The sequence below is a fragment of the Manacus candei genome, unplaced genomic scaffold, assembly GCF_025592945.1.
Source record: "Manacus candei isolate 608988 ecotype Guabito, Panama unplaced genomic scaffold, ASM2559294v1 h1tg000011l, whole genome shotgun sequence".
In the NCBI taxonomy this organism is placed as follows: domain Eukaryota; kingdom Metazoa; phylum Chordata; class Aves; order Passeriformes; family Pipridae; genus Manacus; species Manacus candei.
Genome location: NW_026138059.1, coordinates 4,285,186 through 4,302,304, shown reverse-complemented (window position 1 = coordinate 4,302,304; position 17,119 = coordinate 4,285,186).

Here is a 17,119-nt window from a genome sequence, read left to right as displayed (position 1 = left end):
CCTGAGTTGTAAATATATCAGCACAGGGCATCCACACCAGCAAAGCTGGTTCCTAGCAGGTCGACAAATAGATTTAAGGAAACAGAAAAAAGAATTCGAGAGCTCTTCTGAGAGGCTCCAGCCTGAACGTAGACATCTTTCCATCTGCAACTGCAACTCTGAGACACGGCAGCTGCTTCAGTGCCTGAGCTCAAGGCAGCTCAGTCTGCCACAGAGCTGGCAACAGTTTGATTTAGGGATCCCAATCCTTTTTTGCCAAGGCATCTGCAGGGACCTGGGAGCCGGAGCCTCAGACCAAATCCTCTCCATTTCTTAACATTCTCTTGAACTTAGATGCCGTGGTAGTCTTACTGCTTAACTTAGGTACTTATAAGGTGCTCTGAATATGCCCCTCTACATTCCCCTGCCAGCTCTGACTTCAGCTCTCAAGTGGTTACACATCCCAGGCCTCTGCAGAGCCCAATGGAAGTCCCTGTGCCTGGAGCTTCCCTGCCAGGAGAAGCAATGAGGCTCTGAACTGCAGGCTTGTTCTTTGAGCTGAGCTTGGGGAACAGAGCTGGCCCTCATCTGTACTGATGTGAACCGATAGTAAATTAATTACAAATTAATTAAAAATTACAAAATGCTAAGCTGGTAATGAAGAAGACTGCTGTTAGAGCAATTATTGCTCTAAATTGTTTTGGAGGATTTGGGGAAAGAATATGTGAAAAGTAGTAACATCAAAGAGCAAGCATGCTTTGGCTACTGAGGTAGCTCCTACGTGACTGTGCAGATATCTATGCACAGCAGACATTATAAAATAACAGAGAAAGCCTTGATTGATCAACCAACCTTTAGAGAATAAGGCTTCTGTGGATAATTTATCAAAACAAAGCCATCTTCCTGGCACAAGTTTGCTGTATCAATTTTGTTTGTGCTAGCTAAACAAGCACATTACAAATATTCCATTATCTTTTGCTCTCTGTACTAGCATCACAGCATTTTCAGTACCAAGATAAACATTTACAAAAGTGGATCTTTGCATCAGCTTACTATCATCAGCTTTTAATAAAACAAGTCGGCCAGGGGAAATAAGATGTACCTACATAAATCAGGCAAGTAGTTTTTTTCAGTAGCTGCCCTTGTTATAGTCTTGTCTCACAATAAATGTGAGATTATTTATCCTTCAATTAAAGAACGATGATCTAGCTTACATCACCGTGGGAAAGAACTCATATAGATGTGTTGCTGAATGGGTAGCTTGGTGTACACTTACATCAAGTTTAGCTTCTGGTAACTTTCTGCTGTTCCCATCCCATCAGCTCACCTCATAATTCTCTGTGGAGGGCTGCCCTTAATACAGAGACCTGTGATGAGAGTATGATTTTATCAGACACACCATCGTATTCCAGTCTGTTCATTACCATTATCCCAGGTATCTAGCAAGAACTAGTAAAAACCTGCCTTTCCCCTGTGAAAATACAGGTAGTTGTATAACAGATTATTTCCAAACTGCATCCTACAAAAGTTGTCTAAGGAAGTTATAGGCCTGTGAACTTTAGTGTCAAAATCTTCTCATCAAAAAGGTCAATTTCATGTTATAATTATTATTACTTACAAGACTTCAGCCTTCCTAAATCTACACAGCAGTGGGTTTGCACTTCAACAGCACCTTTATGTATCAAAGACTAATAACTTAATTAAAGCTGATACTTTAATTAATTACCAAATTTAAATCTACAATTCACAGTCACTGATTCACCTATGTTCAGTAGGTCTTCAATAAGATTGAGTAGCACATATGAAAAACCTTCCCCCGCCTACCTTTGCTGTGTTCAGTAAGAAGCCTGGAGAACATGGTCTGTCCTATCACTGCCTTACTCCTCTCCTCTGGCTGGATGTAACACAGAACAGATGACAACGTTAAAGTAATAACGAGCAGACATGAAGGCCTGTTATCACCTTACACATCTATAGTCCTTTCCCTGTGTCCAGGGAGTGTCACTTCAGAGGTGGCCCTCCCACAAAACTTGTCAGACGTCAAGAGCAATTTCTGGTATAGCTGTGTGTGCTCCGCTTCCCGCAGCACCTGGTGTTTGGGTGTGTCAGATTGCTCCTAGGGTGGTACAATAAAACAAGGAAGGTCTTATGGCAGTGCTCTGCTCAAAGCTGTGAAGGCTTTAGAGGTAGGAAGAGGAAGGCTTTATTGGTAGGAAGTCCAGAGGAGAGGAGGCATTGGGAGTGGGATCTTAGCCTGGGCTTAGGGGAGTCTACAGAAAATTATGCTCAAAAGTACAATCAAAGAGGTGAAGAAATTATATTACCCTCAGGGTTTAAAACCACTTTGTGTAAAGAAGTAGAGAAAAACAACACAGCATCTGATTCTGTCCCGAGAGTGGATAGTCTAGATTAGTTTTTCCTAATCTCTTTTGAATGTGGTCTCGTGTTAAAGTGCAGTCTAAATCTGGGAAACTCTCCCTATCTGCTCCCGACAAGAGGAGGTAATCGTGGCAGTGGAGCATACTGAAACCCACAGTGAGATGCTCTGACAAATCACTTCATCTTCATAAATTCATATCTCTGACTGAAAGAGTTGGTGTACGTCAGAAATTCACCTTAATTAACCAGAGTTTTATTACTGACATAAGTATATAGTTTACTGTGTAATCAAAGCTGTTTGACAATTCTCTGATAGTGATGCAGCAAACTTTAACTCAGTGAGAAAATCACTCAGTGCTTGTAAAATTTACTATCACAGTAACAGAGTACTATCAGAGTTCAGTTTTCCCCTGTTACTACCAAAAGGCTAAAAGAAATATAGAAAAATACATTTATCACTCCTTTCCACGCTGCCCCTTACAGCCTATGAAGATGCTAAAAACTGCCTTTGTTTCTCCAGGGAGAAGATGACAGTTGCTGATGCTGTGATCACTTCATCTATTTTTGCTGATGTACTATTCAGTGTTACAATTTGGTTCTACTAATTGATTCCTCCTACAGAAAAACAGTTGATGAACACCCATTTTAAAAAGTATGCCTAAATAGGGTTGATCTGCCATTCTTTTAAGACTGCAGCTACTTTTGATTACTTAACATAACAATAAGCATCTTAGTCAGTTGCTGTAGGTAACACTGTATAACACTTGCATATTCTTTCACTATTCCGTGTTGTTACCAGAAGTATCTGAGGAAAAATCAGTTTGTTATTCAAATTATGGACTCTCTCTGTATCTCTCTACTTCTGCTTTTCCATGCAACAGTAGAAGATAGCTGGTATTAGGTGTGGTTGGAAATGGTTTTACATGATGTCTAGTCCTTTACCCTAATTCTGGATGCTGTGAAGTCAGAAATGGTGCAACAAATACAGTTGCTTATATACGAGAGTTTTTCAGGTACAAGTTTATTTACCATTTACAAAGGGATTTCTTTTCTAAAAAACCTAGTTGGACTTGTACTGTAGCAAAACTTTAAAAATAAAAGTCTAATTGTTAGAACTGCATTTTAACAATGAGGTATATGTTGTTGTCCCATGCTGTAGGAAAACTGAGGGACTCAGTGCTGTAGAGGGGAGCAAAATCCAAAAAAAGTCCTAAATCATTTGAGAAAGTGTAGTGGAAAGCAATGCTTTAATTGTAAAGGAAATACAAGAAGGCTTGACATGAGCCTTAGCTGCCTTAAGAGAAGGATGACCATGTCTACATCCGTGGTGTGAGGAGTCCCATTTCCTGCCAAGGGGTAAGTTTTACATAGGTGGGTAGTTGTAAGCTGGTAAATTCAACTACCTTGGGAGAGCGTCTGCAAAAACTCAAGGGGTCAGAAGGTGCAGAAAGAACCTTGTGGAAATGAGAAAAGTGTAAAGAACCGTTACCTTTTTTCTAGCAGAGGATTCAGTGTGACAGCTCCACCAGACTGCAGCACAGTTTTGCACTGTCTTCTGCATTTTGCTCCTTCTTCAGCTTCTGCAGTCTTTGATGGTGTATCTGCTGCATATTTTATATGTGCAAGTTTCCTGATCTTACCTTACAAAGCAACTTTGCCAAGTAAATAAGAACAAATCCTTATATGAAAGAGTAAATTATCTGTGTATGTGTGTGTATGTTGGGAGGAATGGGAATAATATGCTATTTTTCATAAATGTTTCATATCTCCCTATATGTTTCTATAGATATGAGGTTAAGTAGCCACTGGGTAGAATAAGATTAGCTTTCATCTCCTGGTCAAATTCCATCTTAGGTAATTACATTCTTCCTGCCTAAATATCTTTATAATTTCAACTGGATACCGTCTATTGCCTATTTCAAATTGCTTTGTTGTACTTAATGTGAGCTCCTGTATTCTCTCAGAAATGGCTATCTTCTGCTAGCAGGTGAAATGATCACTGGTAAGTACATAGTAAAGTAAATAAAATGCTCTTAAATTCCTTTTGGAAATGGCCATAAATCAATAGCATTTATCATTACTATTGAGCAGAGGCAATATGTTGTGGAAATTTCTCTGAGAAGACATATTAGGAAGAAGAGTGTTTGGTACTAAGCTCTACCTCTTTCACCTTTGTCTCAGAGAGTGTCAGGACATCAGTAGGAATTTGACACCATGAATTACAGAGATATACTTCTTATCAGTTGTTTAACCCAGGTTTATCAGCATTGTTACTAGCATTCTTCTTGGTAAAGAGTTATTTTTTCGCTTACATCTGAGTATATGTGGTCTCTCTCTTTTTATTGGAGAAACCAGGAATGTTGAATCTGAGGGAGGAGACTTCTGTCTGAGGTCTCCTGCCCTTCAAATTGTCTCAAACCAAGACAGAGATATAGGAAAAAAATTCAGGATATGTGAAATTAAACTGATTCAGCTTTATTTCACAAATAGTGAAGAAAATGGCTGTGGGACCAGATATTTGCATCAGCAGCATGACTTGTGCCCCTTAGGTGTCTCATCAGAATCAGCAACCGCTGTACAGCACAATGTAGCTTGTACAGAGTAGAAAAACCAAGTTTGATTTATGGGAAGTTTGAGCACAAAATTCCACAGGAAATTAATTATTATTTCCAGTAATTAGTAACACTGAGAAAACCCGGGGCCATAAGAGGGTGGATACACCAGTGTGAGCTGCTTGGGGTCATTGTCCTGCTTGTTCAGTACATCCCTACATACAGTCAGAGTTCCAGATGTATGAGATACATGAATACAAGAAGTCATTGTTTAAGGTGTACTAACTTCTTCCTAACCTCTCCAGTGCTAGGAGCTACTAATTTACTGTACTTTTCTGAATACTTGGCCAACTGTGTGCAATGGGCCCAAGAGTATGAGCATTTCATGTAAAGATAGAAAATGTGTCTTATTATTTATGTGCCTTATTTCTGTACCAAAGTAAAACTGAAAGCACCACTGTGTGGGGTGACCTTTTTTCTATGCAGAGCAGACCTCGAGGTCTGCAAAGTCTCACTTCATAAATGGGAATAGCAACATACACACCACACACTCAAAGCAATTTCCAGAGCAAACATATTTTGGAAAATAAGTTTAAAATTTGAATTGCCTGAAACTGGCCTAAGAGATCAAGAACTGATTACCTCAAGCACTAAATACATGCATCTATCTGCAAAACTTCATAAGAATGACTTATTTGTAAGATAGAAGGAAATTAAATTCTTCCTGTGTTCATCTGGGGTTTAGAAGTGTGGGACCCACTGTTTTATTCTTTATTTGGTACAACAGTGGAGTTTAGAAATCTATTTTTTATATAAAATGCAATCTGACATGATAAAATCCCTACACCAGTTCTAGGGTAAAGCTCTGTACAGAGAACTACACATACTAAATTAAAGAGAGAAGGATAAGAACTGAGCATCTGATACAGCCCAGCTATTCCCAGGCTCAGGATTAATCAACTCATAGCCTCTGACTCTGAGTTCTGGAATTACAGATGATGATGATGATGATGATAAAGTCTCAAGAGGCCCAAACTCTCTTTGGAGCTGTGTTCTGCCTGTGCTGTGCCATGACAGCAACAATCCTCCTTCACACTTCCGAGATGCCTGGAAAGCTCCTCATAGCACTCAGCAACCAACTGGATTTCTGAGCAGCCAACAAAGCCAGCATGATTCAGCAAACACTTCTTTCCAGTTTCTCTTTCTTTATAAAGACCAATGCTGCATATAGTATAATTTTAAACTAGGTCTCTCAATTACAGGCTAAAATTAAGTATTTTTGTTTTGCACTATACACTACTCTTATTCCAAGCTCCTAGTATTCTCTCTTCTTGGGTTTCTTTTCCCCTTGTTGTGCTTATGAACAAAATAAACTGAAAGTAAGTTTTCAAACTGTATTTAACACAATTGTCAATTGAATGCTACTGTTCTTGCAGGTCATTTGAAATTACTTGTCATTGAGCCTCTTACTTATTGTTGTCACCAAGATACACAATATGTTTGTTTTTTAAAAAATGTCCTCCTTTAAGTGGTTGTACAGTAAACTAGGTCTCTCATTTATCAGTATATCCTGGATAGTTATACAATACTTTAAATAGCCGGGGAAGAAGCACTGTGATTTAACAACTATTTAGACTGCACACCACAATTTTTCTGTTTATTTATATTGTGTTAATTTAGAAATATTAAAGTTATTAAAAGGATCCCACAGAGGTTCTGATCCATCAATAACCTCACAGCAGCAATAAGCAATTTTTAATTCCTGGATGGCCCTATCCACATAGCAGAGCATTCATCCCAGATATCCTCTGGGCAGAGGGACATTACTCTGACTTCCTGTGATTTTTTTTAATTTCAATAACTTGAAAAAATATGAAGATGTTATCATAGCTGGAGAAAGTGGAGTGGTTCACGCTGTGATGCTGAGAGTATTTGATACATTGAGTAAAGTAGAGCCTGATAGAGATTTGGGGTGTGTGAAGTTACGAGACCTGCCAGGACAGTATGGGAAGATAATGTGTGGGCTCAGTCACTGTGAACTGCCTCCAGTCCATCCCTAACTTCGTTTCAGGTGGTATTACAGAGTGTAGAAACTCTCCCAAAAGGAGAACCCTGGACTGAAATGCCAGTCACACAGTGTAGAGAATAGGGGGACAGGATCCAGCATTGAGCTGGGGAGTTATTTGGCAGAGACTATGTGCACAATATTTCTCTTTGCTTAGCTGGCAGATCACAAGGCAGCAAAATAATGCTTTGATGACAAGACAAAGCCCCAATGACAAAAACTAGTTTCTTTCCCAAGACTTCCAATAGGGTTGGACTAGTCTAAATCAGTGCCATACACCCACACCTTCAAGATACACAAAAATATTTCATGATTTGACCTCCTAGGATATTTGTTATGGACTATGAACTAAATATTTTTTGAATGCAGAAACTGTCATGTGAATGTGGAAAAAGGAAGAACTCACTTGTCTGGGAATGGCCACCTTGCTGCCCATAGGCTTTTTAAAGGTGATGAAGCAGCAGTTTGTGAGGGTCTCCTCATGTAGGTGTGCTCCAGGCAACCAGCTCAGATGTCAAGTGAGAATATCTCCATAGGAAAAACATACTTCTGTACTAATTATTATAAATCTCATTCCTTTTTAAGTGCTTCTGAAGTTGCAAATCACATGTAGACATCAAATGCCAAGTGAGCTCTGAAGTTCACAGTGCTGGGAAGTGTCTTTTGTAAAGCTGTTCACATCTACAGGCTCTAAGATGCTAAATGCAGAAGGTAAAAAGATTACTCTCCTGTAAACTTTAGAGAAAAAGAAAATTTTCTTCAGTCTTTTCCAGCCTGAGGATTAACATCGCTTGCTGTTGTAATCACAAGTGAAGGGTTGTTTGAAGAGCCTGGAAGTTTGAAGGAGACACAGCCTCCTTGTGCCATGCAGAGTCAGGTCCCAAGTGTCTGCGACGGTGCCAAAGCCTTTCCATTCCAACCACTGAGCATTGCTGGTGCTCAGCCTCTTGCCCACAGCCTTTGCACAGAGCAAAGAGGTAGCAAACAGCTTAGAGGGAGGCACAGCAGAGTCAGGGCAGAGTTGAACATTGCCAATGACTGTCAGACCTGAGCTGGCAGTGTAGAACTTGCAAACTGATGCTTCTCAGTTGAATCTGATTTTGAACAATTTTTTCAGTAATCCATGTCTAGAGCATGAATGAAAAGTGAATGAATGAAAAGTGTGTCCCCCTCCCCTGCTGAAATAGTCACTGTTCCTACAACCAAGTTAAAATATGCTTTCCTGCTACTTGTCTTTACTCATGGCAATAAAATATAGAATAATTTGTCAGGAAGTAGGCTGGCTGCATGACTTGACATGAAACACAACACAGCAGAATGATTCCTATCCTTTTTCTCTGGGGAAAAATTCTACTTTTTGTAAAACCACCAAGTGATGTCCCAGAGCCATCTAGTGATGTCCAAGTGAGGCCTGGGGGCAGGATCTTCTCTTTTAGTTTGAAAGTCTGAAGACCTTGTGGAAAACCAGAAAAATTCACTGCATGGCGAAGGTTTTTAAAGATTGGTGAAAAATTATTTGGTCATTAAAATCCGGCTTATGTTTGGTAAGTAGTAAACAACCAATCAATCCTGGAAAAAAAAATCAAGGAGAAAGAATAGAATAAATAAAGTGAATTGCTGTTAGTTTCTTCCAGTGTTTGTGGGAAGCTCTGCAGCTGTTATTATGTCAATGACATTGTTAATAGAAGTGCATTTCTGTAAAAGCACTCTTAATAGAGTTGTTAGTGCACTGTTTGTGTGCTGGTGTACTGGTGCCTGATTAGGGTAAGCTGTGAGCTGACTAGGGAATTGGTCCTTACTACAGCTGAGAGCATGTGTTGAAAGTCAAGCACCAGAATATGGACAACCTGGGAACACGTGGGGGCCCACAGATTTACTGTGCACACAGACAAGTGTTTAGGAAGTCTGGGGTGGTGTTGCTTCCCTCCAGGATGGCAGGAGGTGTAAGATGGAAGTCCCTCTGGCAGCCTCCATGCCAAATCCATTTGTGCTGCATCCCAGTGACTTACCTTGGACCTAGGACATGGGAAAGTATTTCCAGTCCTTTTGGCATAGGAGTCCTGCATTTGTTATACACCTGTTCTCAATTGTACCATAACAATTGCCAGTCATTTTAGTAGTGTTATGACTTCAAACCAAGAGAACAACTTAGTTTTGTTTCATTTCACTTTTCAATGGTTGAGGTGAATAGTCTGGTGTTTCTAATTGAGTTGTTCTTTCATGCAAATGTCACTGCCCTATAATTATGATAATTACAATGCAGAAGGAAGCATTGGAAGCTTCCCTGAGACAAAAATAATGTTTATAATAGCATGTATAGGAGGAAAACATCTTTTGTTTGTTTTATAGAACAGTGAGTAGGGAAATCCATTAGTTCTGGAAATAGGAAATTTAACAGCACAGTAAATGAAGGGGCATATAAAAATCTATCAATAGAATTACCTGAAAAAAGGATGAAGTAAATCACAAGATAATACTCCTTCAGTACTGAGACAATTCATTGAGAGCAGCCCTGCAGAGAAAGACTTCGGGGTGCTGGCGAATGAGAGGCTGGACACGAGCTGACAATGAGCCCTTGCAGCCCAGAAAGCCAAACATGTCCTGGGCTGCATTCAAAGCAGCGTGGCCAGCAGGTCAAGGGAGGGGATTCTGCCTCTCTACCTACTTTGGTGAGACCCCATCTGGAGTGCTGCATCCAGCTCCAGGGTGCCCAGCACAGGAAAGACATGGACTTGTTGGAGCAAGTCCATGGGAGGCCACTAATATGATCAGAGGGCTGGAGCACCTTTCCTGTGGGGAAAGGCTGAGAGAGTTGGGGTGGTTCAGCCTGGAGAAGAGCAGACCTTACTATGGCCTTCCAGTACCTAAAGGGGGCTTTGTAAGAAAGAGCAGAGTCTGTTGCAACAGGATAAGGTGTGATGATTTTAAACTAAAAGAGCGCAGTTAGACCAGATAAAGGAGAAGTTTTGTACAATGAGGGTGGTGAAACACTGGCACAAGTTGCCCAGAGAAATTGTGGATGCCCTATCCCTAAAAACATTCAAGGTCAGGTTGGACAGGGCTCTGAGAAACCTAGTCTAGTTGAAGATGTCCCTGCTCATTGCAGTGGGGTTTGGACTAGATGACCTTTAAAGGTCCTCGCCAACCTAAACCATTCCAAGATTCTATGATTCTACCTCTCAGGCTATCTCAGATGCAAGGCTTTCTCCGTGTCTTCAGTTGACCCCACTTGCAGCTAATTATACTGCTGACTGTTGAAATGGTACCTAAAGGTTTGTGGTGGTTTCACTCACTCCCCTGGGCGGGAAGTGGTTGGTCCCAGGTGAGTTTCCAATGCAGAGCCAGTCAGAGCTGTGTTTCACCCCTGTTAAATTAGCATATTACAACAACAGGGAGGAAGTTGTTGGCAGAGAAAGAATTTGGGGCCATGAGGTGAGAGAGAGGAGAGAGGTAGGCCCCTTGCGGGAGGCCAGGCCCTCTTTTTCCCCCAGCCAGGCTGCAGGGAGCCCGGAACAGTGTTAAAAGTGGACTGGGTGCTGTGGCCAAAGGCTAGGGGGTTTTCCCCCTGCCACTGCCCTGGAGAGGCAGTGGTGCAGGATCGAGAGGCCAGCCGGCGGTTGGAGCCAGCCCCCCTTGGCAGGCAGGCACGGCACTGGAGCCGAGCCAGATGGGCTGAGGGGTGGCCCGGAGCAGGTCGGGCTGATGTTATGACCCTAGAGAAGCAGCGGAGATCGTGAGGCAGAGCTGGAAGAACTCCAGGCAGAGGAGAGAACTTCAAGCAATCTCGCTGCCACCTCCCCCACAATGGCGAGGGAGGTAGTGACCTGGAGCTGAGACTGAGCAACAGAGACGGGCCGAGGGGCTCGGAGGTGCCCTGCATAGGTTTGGATGAGGGCAGCCAAAAACTGAAGGATGAGGAAGCAGGGGAGAAGGCCACCCCCCGCCATGTGAAGTCGAGCTGAAGCTACAGCAGCTGAGATAGAGAGAAGCCAAATCGAACAGGCTTTTTCTGCTTAAGGACTTTGGTGAAAACTATTTGGGGTATAAAAGACTGAGCAAACACCCAGAAGTCCTGCAGCCTGGGGAGGAAGAGTGGACTCGAAGTGGAGAAGTCCCTGAAATCTTACTCCTTGGAAGGAACCTTCACGAAACAGGGAGAAAGGACTCAGAAGCTGACTCTCTGTAGCTCGTGATGAAGACCTGATGGAGCAAGTGTTCCCTTGCAACTCAGGAGGAGACCTCGGCAGAGACTAAGGAGCTGGTAGGGGTGTAGAAGACCCCTTCCTTGATACCCCAATGAGAGAGAGACTTTAGCTATCATCCTGGAGAGTTCTTCTTCTGGATTGATGTGGGAGGGCCCCAGGGATGGTAGCAATTATATTAATACTGTATATTTATTTGCTTTTTAGTTTCTATAGTTTTTATTCTGTTAGTAATAAATTTTGATACAATTCCCCCATGCTGAGTGATGCTTGTCTGAGAACTTCTCTTTCACATTGAGGTAAATTGTGGGGGAGCTTGGAAATTGGATTTTTGGGAGCTGTGAAACCACCACAAGGTTACTAAAATGTCACATTAACATTAAGGTGCCAGAAACATACAACTTCTCAAAAAAATATAAGGTGAAGATTTATACTGAAAAATGAAGAGACTATATTTGCCAAAGCATTGCAGAGCTGATCTGAACCTACTCTCCTAGTGTTCACTCCTGCAAGCATTCTCTTTTCTGTGTCACAGTGTAGGCAGCATGTGTTTTGCTATGTAGGAGGGGTATAAAAGCAACACTATAAAGGTAGTAGCAACAATACCACTTTTTAATTATATGTGAGTACAGGTATATACCACCTTAATGGGGCCAAAATCGTCTTGCAGTTGAACAGGAATTGGTAACAGAAGTTTTAAAACTGGGACAGGCCATTAGTATTTATCAGTTTGGTTTGGTCTTTATTTTTTGTATTGTAATGAAATATGATGAGTAAAAAAGATAAAATTAGATGGTTGTTTTAAATATTATTTAATCAGAAAAGCTAACCCTTTTTAAAGTTAATAGAAACCAGTTACACTAAAGAACCCTGTCATTCTTGAATTTAGGATGTGAATTTAAACTGCTGCATTTTGACTCTTCCACAGTGATATGAAAAAGATGATGGCTTTATTCTAATTGCTGCTCCCATTTTCTGCATTCAATCAGCTGGCTTTAAGTTATTTATAACTTTTAAAAAGCTGTTTAAAATGTACTTAATAGCTGGACTAAAGTAGGTTCATCATTGTTAAAATGTTTTTAAGAAGAGACGTGATTATTTTTGACAGAAACTCGGTACTTAACGAAGCTCAAAAGCTAATTATTGCTTCATATGTTCTTCCATGGGGAAAAATCTTTTCTTAATAAAAGAAAAGGAATAGAATTTGGGTGTTTAGGTACACACAAGGAAGTAAGATGCGTGATAATTGATTTTAACAAAAGTGGAAGACTTCCTCTAACTTCTTGACTACTTTCAAAAAGCAAAATGAGGAACACTGTACTTCATTCACCTGTCTTACCTATTGATACCTCAAGCTCTTTGCAGGTGTGGACAGAGTATCACTCATCGCATGCAGTTTCATGCTTCAATAAAGGAGCCCTTCTGGAGTGATTAGTACAAAAACAGCTGCTAGGCCAGACTCAAAGGGCATAGGGAAGACCTGGATCTTCACAGTTCTCCAAAACAGCCTAATAAAAAGAGCCCCATGTATATATGGAGTTGTCTTTATTCATTCAGACTCTTTGCACAAGCATTTGAGGAAGTTATTTCCCCCTTCCCTTCCTTTTTCCCTTCCCATCCCTTCCCTTCCCTTCCTTTCCCTTCTCTTTCCTTCCCACTTCCCTTTACCCAATTCATCCTCTAAATGTCTTCATCTCAAGTCTTGCTCAGGTCTTTAAATCCATGATACAATCTGCTTAGTTATCTAAGAGCTGGAGCATGGGACGGGAAATAGCCAGGCTTCACTTTAAAGAATTGCAAATGGAGAAGGTCTTTTGCATTTCTGTCTTCCAGCACCTGAAAGGAGGCTACAAGAAAGTTGTAGAGGGACTTCTTACAAGGGCATATAGTGACAGGACAACGGGTAATGGCTTTAAACTGAAAGATGGTAGGTTTAGATTAGATATTAGGAATAAATTCTTTACTGTGAGTGTGGTGAGGCACTGGCACAGGTTGCCCAGAGAAGCTGTGGATGCTCCATTCCTGAAAGTGTTGAAGGCCAGGTTGGATGTGCTTTGAGCAACCTGCTTTTGTTGAAGGTGTTCCTGCCCATGGCAAGGAGGCTGGAACTAGGTGATTTTAAGGTCCCTTCTAATCCAAACCATTCTATGATTCTCCAATTTCAGGGCAAAACAAGAACAAAGCAGATGCCTGAGCAGGTGCTGGAAACCACTGGGTACATACTGGCAACCTGCCTGCCAAATCATATGGAGGAGGTCTTCTATGGAGGAAAACCAAAAAACCTGCTCCATACATGCATCTTCCTGCAGTGTCAAAGGGGGAGCATCAAGAGATTATGAGATAATAATGATAGGGCTTGCCCATCAGTTAGGAGTATTCAAAATTAAAATGAAACCTCGGTCAAGAAATACCAAAGGTAATTATCCAGCGAGGCCCTCAGCTTGAGACAGAAAGGACCATCAGACCTGGCCTTGAAGAACTGCAGAGGCTACCAGGAAGCATACTTGGAGGTAGAGCTAGGGGTCTCAAATATTGTTTTCTGTACCCATGGTAGTTCTGCTGCTGGTCTTCAGACAGCTTTGGCTGTCTGAAACAGCAACAGGTTGTTTCTTAGTGTTGCCAGGTTGCATCATGCCTTCACCATGTTGTGTACTTTTTTGAACACAACATTCCCCAGATACTTGTCTGCAGGGACTACCTTGCCTGCAAGGGCAGGGCACCTACTGTTTATACTCTTTTAGCCTTATTGTAATCCTCACAAGCTTATTAGTTGAGAGGCTTGTCAGTAAAAAATGTCAGTGAAGCTAGCCAGAGACTGCCCTGGTCTTGGAAATGAAATCAGTCCACTCCATGCCTCCTTCTATTTCCAGCCTCTGATCACCTCCTGTGTTGTGACCTTGCTTGTCCTTGGCAGGTGCTCCCTGCTCTGCCAAGCGTGACACCCATCATCTACATGGGAGCCTCTAAAATTACTTTCTTTTGAAAGCAGGTATTTTCTGGAGCACATGATGATGCACACATAACTTATGATTTTCTTCCTGGCTGCAGTATTTTAAAAGCACCATGCAATTAACTGTAAGTATGAAAAGTGAACTGCTGTAATGCATCCTAATGCAAATGCCATAAAGTTCAGTCTGAGGGTTTAAAGCTGAACTAACCTGAGGCTTCTTGATGGAACATTTTTGTTGTGAATTGCCACTTTGCCAAAATTGTTGGGGCAAATCAGTCAATAAAAAGAAAAAAAAATTCATCAGGACTGTTTCTTAGGTTCAGTCTAGAACTTCTCATCAGATTAAAAATAAAAAAAACAAAGCCAAACCCAAAATGCTGTCAGCAGTCTTGTGGATGAAAACAGTTATCAGGCTTGTAGCAAAGTGAAGTTCAAACCCATGCCCCTGCTTCAACCACCTGGCTATGGAGATCTGCGTCAGAGCAGGTGTCTCTGTTTTTGATCTATCTGTTCTGACCTGTCTGACCTTCCCCAGCAAAAAACACAGCAGTTCTGAGAGTGGCACTTTGCTTGTTTGGGAGCCAAGAGCTGACTCTGTGCTTTGTACAGACCTGAAATACCATGTTGGTATCAAGTCAGTCTCTTATTCCTGAGCAGTATTCCTTGCTGACCCAGCAGATATGAATTGTTTTATACAAAATAGAACAGTTCCAGTAGGTAAGAAAAAATAAAAAAAGAGGAAGTCTCAGAGTCCAGATCCTGAGCCTTGTGCCATATCCCTTTTACGAACACTTACAAGCTTGTTCGTGCAAGGAAGAAACATGGAATAGAAACACAGCAAAATTACACAGTACAACAGATTCCCCCACCTTAGAGTAAGAGAGCTTAATTCCTTTTTTTTTTTTTGAACATGATACTGTCCTTACAAGATCAATCCAAAACAACATTGTATATAGAAAAGATCTAGATAAGGATCTAGATAAGAGAGAGGAAAAAGAATAGATAGCTATATCCATGGAGATTTGCCTCTGCCCAGATGAAAAAACTGCCAGAATGCTGAGTGTTGGTACCCTGACCACGACAGTTCATGCTGGGTGCTGAGACTGCACAGAGGCACTGTCTATGTAGTACTTAGAACTTATGTAACACGACAAAGCATTCAGAGCCTCTTCCATCCCTTCATTCATCCTTGCACCAGCCCTTACAGACAGGGTTGTCTCCCCCGGAAGGCATCTCCTCTCCCCAAGGTCTGCCTGCACTTACACTTCAATACCCCAGATCCTCATTTTCCTGGCTGGAAAATAAAGACAGTATCAGTTCCCTGACTCCCTCCCCTGACTCCCTCAAGGGTTGGTGCAAGGATGAATGAAGGGGCAGAAAAGGCTTTGAATGCTTTGCCATCTTACATGAGCTCTCAATATTGCTAATGCTGTTACCAACTCTTCAACACACGTCCAGCAACCTGTACTGTTAACAGTCCTGGATGGAGAACAGTGCAGGAGGAGCTGCCCCTGGCAGTGGAGATTGCAGGCTAATACACTGGTTTTAATAATCTTCACCATTTCATAAACTTATCATCTCTCAGTTATCTATTTTCAGTTATGCTTTTCATGCTTGTTTCATCTGAAGAAATGTTACTTATTCATCTCAGATCTGGTTATTCTACTATTTTTTTCCATTTGCACAGAAGATATTATAGTTGTGATTGTTCACCAGAGTGGAAAAAAAGGGGAAAGTTGTGCAGTTTACACCAAGCATCTAAAAAATATCTAATGAAGCGCAAGATTTTTATTGTGACATCTGCATTTCATTTCTTATGTGATTTCATTACATTAATATACACTCTGTTTTGCGAAATAGAAAATAATGTTTAAAAATAATTTACTCTTTTAATAAGACTAATAAATTTATTTCCTTATCTGTGATGATTTCAATCAATAAAATAGTATTCTCATCTAGGACTCAATAAAGTCTTTAAAATATATGTGAACTTCAATTTTGTCTTGGAATACATTTACAGAATACAATTGCTCTTAATGATCCATGAAGAGGAGCTGTATTTTTTAATATATAATTTCTAAGGAGAAGGCATAAAAGGATAGCTATTCTTCTACTTCTGACTTTAAAGAACTTCTCTGGTTGTCATCAAGATTATTGAACCGTGTCTATTCAATGTTCTTCACGCTTTTACAAATAGGGTGTTAGGAAACAGTTGAGAAATTACCAAAAGGAATCAAGAAGAAAGCTGATGATTTGGGATACTTAATGGAATAATTAATAATAAATTATCAAGAGACTTATTAGTAAACTTTTACTTTCTATGTATATACATCAATGTGTTGGGTTTTGTGTTATTTGGTTTTGTATTATTTTTGTATTTTATTTGATCAACCCCTTATATTCCTCTAGCCCAGTTCCAAATTCAGCATATAACCTGGAAACATCCATTCAATACTGACATATGTTTTTCATTTTTCCCACTGAAATAATTTCCCAGGGGCTATTTCTTCCTCTCGCTGTCACTGGTGAATTCAGCCTCTTAGAAAACATGCCATGAGCTTCCGTGTGAGTTCTGCAAAGCACCTCATTTAATCTGCTGCCCTCTCTAAAACAGATAGAAAATTATTGGCTTTCAAAGGCCATGAGTCTGTGAGTCCTGATTTCCATAGGCAATGAATAAGACCAAATCCTGGTACTTGGCACAGAAAAGGGATCAGGGCTGCCTAGAAGAGCCTCTGCTAAGTCACAAACTTAGTTGTGAAGTTTGGATCCTAGCATGGTATTCAACAGTATAGGGATACAGTTTGGTTTGGTCCACTAAATGGTCGAGAGTCACTTAGGAACTTAAAATTCAGGTCCAAAATATATTCAGAGTAAATTCTTATCTAAATAAGAGCACTCACATTGACAAGTAGAACAGGTGACAGGTGTCAGCACTGGGTTTGGAAATAGATGAGCACGATTGGTTTTACCATGGGACACATGTGCCTAG